We start from the raw sequence: 6,515 nt of genomic DNA on the forward strand, positions 1-6,515 counted from the left end.
TTGGGAAAATAGAGGAGTGGGAGTTCGGAAATCTATACCGCTAAGTCCTCAGAGCAATGGAGCAGTTGAAAGGCAGAATTCGGGAATCATCAAAGCTCTCTCAGCAGCAAAATTAGATGGATCTAACTGGCGTACAGCACTACAACAGTATGTACACAGACATAACACGTTAATTCCACATTCGCGGCTACAAGTTACTCCTTTCGAACTAATGGTGGGTTGGAAGTACAGGGGTAACTTCCCTGGTATATGGAAGCCTTCCGAATCAACTGAAGATTCTAAAGAGATTGAGGCAAAAGTTCGTGAGCGAGATGCTGAGACAAAACTTATATCGAAAAAGTATGCTGATCGTGTACGTGGGGCAAAAGAATGCGATATTACGAACGGCGATACTGTTTTGCTAGCACACCAGAGGAAAAGCAAGACCGATCCTGTTTTCTCCGCCGAACGATACAAAGTTATTGCTAGAGATGGACCAAAAGTAGTTGTGATGAGCAGATCTGGTGCACAATACACTAGAAATGTCCAAGATGTCAAACTCACGCAAAAGTTGGATGGTGCGAAACCAGTACAAAATTGTGCGTTTTTAGCGCAATTGTTGATGTAATTCGGAACCAGTACAATGATTGCGTGTTGGTCATAACGCAATTAATGCTCTGGCGTTTCTCCAATGTATTTGGCAGCTCCAAACTACACACCTAAACAGTTTCAACTGGTAGCATTGCAAAGCGAGCGAGAAGCAAAACAATTCTCCTCCTTTCTGCTTGAGGACGAGACATATGCTACGCTTTTCAAGTCTTTTGCACACACGCTTTCGAGATACTTTTTCTTCTTCATGCATTCATAGCAGCAAGCACGCACCGACAGTATGAGTGAGAGACTAACAACACTGGTATTAAGTATGTACAGCAGGGGTGTCTCGCTCATTTCGTGAAGCAACGAGATATCGCCTTGCGCGTCGCAATCCGAACCGAAAGAGAAGCGAAAGAGCAACTTGCAAATTGTGTGTGAAGTGCCTATAGTCTTGTCGCACATACATGGAAATTCTACGAGCGAGAGAGAAATTTCTCTCGTCGCTTGAGAAAAAAGCGCGTGCAGTCACTAATACACTCGACGTGAGAAATAAAGTGTCGGTATATGATACATATTCTGATTCCATTCCATGTCAATGTATTCGCAGTACAACTGTTGCGTTATTGGTTTCACACATTTATTGTGCGATTTCTGTGCAACATTTGTGCGAATCGGGAAGACACAATGATTGTGTAAGACTTCAACTTTCGCGTGTAGCACCAGATTTGACCCACTCGGATATGTCAGAGTCGTGTGATACACAACCCGAATAAACATGTATCCCCTGTGCTAATGATCAAGTTTCGCATCAACAAAGCAGTAGACTTCTTCGACAAAGGAACATAATAAATCGTCCTGCAAGATTCAACGATGATTATATTTACCAGTTATTTTACTAAACGTACCTGCTGAGCAATAGCGGTTGACACATATTCTTTAGACATAAGTTTTTAATGTAATAATAAAATAATCTAAGTTTGAATGAAACTTAAAAAACACATTGCTTTTTTTCTCAAAACTAAAAAAATTTTCGGAGATTAAAGCGGTCGTTCGTAACGCTTCGTTGTAAACGCGTATTCAGCCCATGCGAGTTTTGCTGATATATGGCTTTTTGGAGTGTGAGAAAAAGCTGGCATCACGGCTAACTAATAATTCGTGCCCCGAAAGCTATCCGCTTAAGTTATTAATTTATAGGTGAATTAAGTGGCCAAACTTGTTAAAAAGTGTCAAGTTGTGATCTGTGATGCTTTGTCTAAGTGAGAAAAGTGAAGGTTTTGTGAGAAACACAGTGTTCCTTGCGTGAAAGTAATAATTTTTCCTCGAAGTGCAATTGAAAATTGTAAAGCCAACTAAGTTGCGTGAGTGCCTACTTTGTGCGTCGCGCTAACTAGCGGTTTGTTATTAACATGCGAAAATGGAATGCATGGCAGTGTGAGCGAAGAGAACGATAATATCTGGAGAGAGAGCTAAGAGAGTAGTGTTGCGCTGTTCTTGTCGGCGTTTGTTTCGCTGGCATAGGCATAACCAAAATAAAACAGATGAGTATAAGTTTTTGTATCAAACATTTTAAGAATGCATAGGCTCTGTGTGTAGTGGTTTTCAGCGGGTTTTGGACTTTGTCAGAAGTGTAAATGTGTCATCTGTTGGGTGCACAAAGTGTGGTAGCTTTTCGGTTGCGGGTAGAGTTTTTTTTTATATTTACAAACCAGATTGTGCGATGCACTCTCACAGGTCAAAATTGGCAGTTTTTCAATATAGTTTCAAAATTTATCATTCGAGCATGACAATGCGGCATGCGATTGATGCATCGTCTACAATTGTGAGTCCTGGCAGGGCGGTGACATTTCATTCAGGTCTATGTTCTTGTTTTATGATTTTCCTAGCTTTTGGACAAATGTTGATATACATAAGTAACTTTTATTTAATTATGTTGAAATCGTTTTGGGCGTGAAAATAGTTCACGACAACTGAACTTTGATTGCAATTATTTTGGCATTTTAATAATAAATTTGGAACTCTGTTTTGTTTAATATGCTTTTTTGCATTTTTTTAAGTTTTTGGGCTATGAATGCATGGAACTTTGTCAGTTTTTATACTCAGTAGGTGTCTTTGGTGCGAAACGTCGTGTCGCGTATGCGTCGGTAGGAGAAAATGAAGCGGTCGTGCATAATGCCCCGGTGAAACGCATCATCGGCCCGGGTGAGTTTTGTTTATCTAAGGGTTTCCGGAGTGTAGTGGGCACGCTATAGTTTGCTTCGGGGAGGTCAGCTCAGTTTCGCGCACGTTATTTTGACAGCGCTCAGTGTAACTATCTTAATACAGCGGTTTCGGAGTTCAATGACCATTACATCGTATAATGCTCGGGTGTGCCTTGTGGGTTTTTTTACTCGCTCTATCGGTTCTTTGAGCTGGTACCAGTAGTTTGCATTCGGCGTGCGGTGCGTTTTACGAAATTCATTCGTTTCGAGGTAAATTTTAATAGTTCACAGGATGAAACGCGAAGTTTGGTGTGATACAGACTGTTAACGATTGGTTGCTGATAACAACGATTGGTAGAAACTTCGATTCTCCTATATGCCGATACAGCGATCGTGATGCGGTTCTATTCATATCGTCTTCTGATGGCCGGTTGCGCAGAGACTGAGAAACATCCATATCGGGCGCGAATTTGTGTAGAAAAGATCGCACCATCAACCTCGATGGATCCAGATCAATTCCTTTCCACTAACACTAATTCCTTCCTTTGATACTTGTGGATGATGCAGAGGATTCCTCGGTCTCTAGTAGCAACAAGTATTAAACTAACACTCCCGATATCCCTTCCTCTATTGATCTGCATTGGGCGTGGCCAGCTACGTTATTGACCAGTGAAAAGAAAAATCACCAGGAATTGTACACTGAAAATGGCTTGCTACTCCTAGGCACCATTTTGACGGTTCTTTGTGCAATTTCAGCTGATTCTGGTCAATCGCGGGCAACACACGGGCGATCAAATATGCTATGCTATGCTATGCTATGCTATGCTAAAACTAAAAAAATTTTCTGGCTTGCGATAAGTCTGATAATTTATAAAAAAAAAGAAAAGAAAAAGTCCTGTCATTCGCACAGAAAACAAGTTCAACGTATAGCCCAGCGGTGTTATCATCGGTAGTAGACACCAGCATGTAAACAAACGTGGTACACTGAAACAAAACTATTTGCTTTTTTTGCTCGATTAATTAACATTCAAATTATTTTTCATTTACTCAAAATAACGGAACTACTAAAATTTTGATGCTATTTTTTTTCAAAACTTAAAAAAAGATAAGCAGCGAATAAATAATTAAATTAAAAAATCTGAAGAGTACGGCCGGGGGCAGATGTAGTGAATACAGATACCGTAGTTAAGTCAAAAGAAAAATATTAATATCAATTGTCGGATCTATACGTATGAGGCAATCTGATCATCTGCGTAGGATTTAATATGACTAAATAATGTATTAGCACAGCACAAATGTAAAATGAGATTGGCAACCAGCAAAAAATTGACGCAAACTTTTGCGTTTGATCGCAACTTTTCCGGATGCACAGTTACGTAAGAGGAGTGCGGATTGAGTCATTCGGTGTTCTAGTTTTGGATAGGAAGGACGCAGAAAACTTAACCTGGAATACGACATAATCGATGGTCGAACTTTCAGTAGGCACTATTATATTTTTCTTAAATCTGTATGGTTTTTCTTTGATTTTTAAATTAAAAAATTATATTTTTCAAAATTTTCACTAACTGGCAAGTAGTGAACAAAGTCACACTTCTGCTGCTAGAGGATCATGTCCTAATTTCGAAGACATTAGAGCTGATGTAAAGAAGTGAAAGCCTCACAGTCGGTTGATTAACCGCACCCGTTTTAATGTGTTCACTAGGATTTTCGATAACTTTTTTAACGTGTTTGCAAATTTCTTATAGACCTTTTTACGTATGAATGTGTTAGTGCCATTAGTTGAGGAAAATATTTACAAATAGCTGTTTTATTTGCAATGCTATGTTTTTAGCAGCTGGACAAATATTCAGTTGAACACTCACTATGTGTTTTAAACTTGTTTCTGAATAAATGTTTTCATTCGTGATCAGAAATCGGAAGAAGCTGCTGAACAAAATCGACCAAAAATGGTAAAAAGTGATAAAAGTCGAAGCAACGAGATGCGATGATTTACAGTTTGGAGGAAACAAGAGCAACTTTACACGGGTTTACACGTTTACTAGTGTACGTAGGTGAAAAGTCACTTATCTCTATGTGTGGAGACATTTTTATGGAGTGTGAAGATATTTGAATAATGACCTGGCATCCCTGTGTCATGATTTCTTGACGACAGTGTTTATCTCAAAATCACTTACAGTTGTTAAAAATTGAAAATCAATTTTTTGTGGAATATGTATTTCTTTGACATTTCTTATCAAACAAAAAATAACACTGTGCTACAAATGAGAAAAAAAAACATGAACTTCTGAAGTAAGCTAGTATAGGTTGTAAGTCTTGTTGAGTGTGTAGCAACCCTACGTTCACAGTCCTACTCCCCGTTAGACGTTTACCCCTCAGTTATTTTTTGCGTTTGACGAGCTGTCACTTTGACAAGTCTGCGTCTGTGTATATCCGATTATCATAACAGCGTCGCAACGAGTTTTCCGTTTCCGGTGCTGAGTGTGCTCATTCTCAAACCAACTTTCAAAGAGTAAAGACGAATATATTTTATTTGCCCAAATTACAATACACGTGTTCTTTTATCGTCTCGAAACGTTGCGAAATACCACAGTAATTCTCAGAAGTGGGATCAGGCACAGATTCGAGTCGGAATCTCCTGATAGCGCCGCGAGTGAAATAAATCGAATTTTTCGGTAGGATTCCAATGCGTTAATCGGAATCCACCAGCGGGAAGTTCCGTCAAGCGAAATCGGCGAGAACTCCATCAATTACGGGAGGCGTAGCGCTACACCCATCGGATGGAAGTAGCAGGGGAAGCAGCGGCTCGCACAGTGGTACGGTGAAACAAAAAGCCAGCGTTATGCCACGAGGAAAGCGGCGTTCTCAAGTCCAGCAGCAGGCTGAAAAAGAACATGAAGAAGAAGATGAGCAGAATAAAGAGGAGGAAGAAGCGGCGATTGAAAATCAGCGAAAAGTGAAAGTTGAAGCCGACATTCGTGAACGGATGTTCCACCCAGAAGAATTGAAGCAGTTGATTCCGCTTTTCAAAGAGGGCAGCGGCGTAACGGAATGGATTGAATCCATCGATCATTACCGTGAGCTCTACCAGTGGAGTGAAAAATCGACATTATTGTATGCTACGTGTCGATTAGCGGGTGCCGCTTACCAATGGTTTTTGGGACCACGTCAGTTAATTTTAAGTTGGCACGACTTCAAGCAGCTGGTCTTATTGGCTTTTCCGGATCGTGAGGACGAAGCGGATGTACATCGGAAGTTGTCCAAATGCGTTAAAGACTCGAAAGAATCGTATGACAACTATGTTTTTCGTATGAATGCGCTGGGTCAAAAAGGTAAATTGAGTACCGTTGCGATAATCAAGTACATTATCAGTGGACTTTCGTACGATGCACTCTACACAAATATCAGGTCTCGTCAGTATGACAATATCTACGACTTGCTAAACCAGATCCGCTATTGTGAGTCTAACCAAGAGATGAACAAACGACGAAGTTTACCACCCAGAAGCACAAACCAGAAGACAACGGTGAATAATCTGATAATAAAGAAGCCGCAAAAAGAAACCCGAACGACCAGTCACGCAATCCCGAACAAGCGAGGCGGTGAATGTTTTAACTGCCACGAAACTGGACATATTTCGATCGATTGTCCCCAACCGCAACGCCGACCGAGATGCTCGCTGTGTAGGAAGGTTGGACACGAAGAAGCGAACTGTTTAAGCGAAACCAACGCGAAGGTCAACAGGAA

This window comes from Wyeomyia smithii, chromosome 1 (genome assembly GCF_029784165.1).
Source record: "Wyeomyia smithii strain HCP4-BCI-WySm-NY-G18 chromosome 1, ASM2978416v1, whole genome shotgun sequence".
NCBI classification, from domain to species: Eukaryota; Metazoa; Arthropoda; class Insecta; order Diptera; family Culicidae; genus Wyeomyia; species Wyeomyia smithii.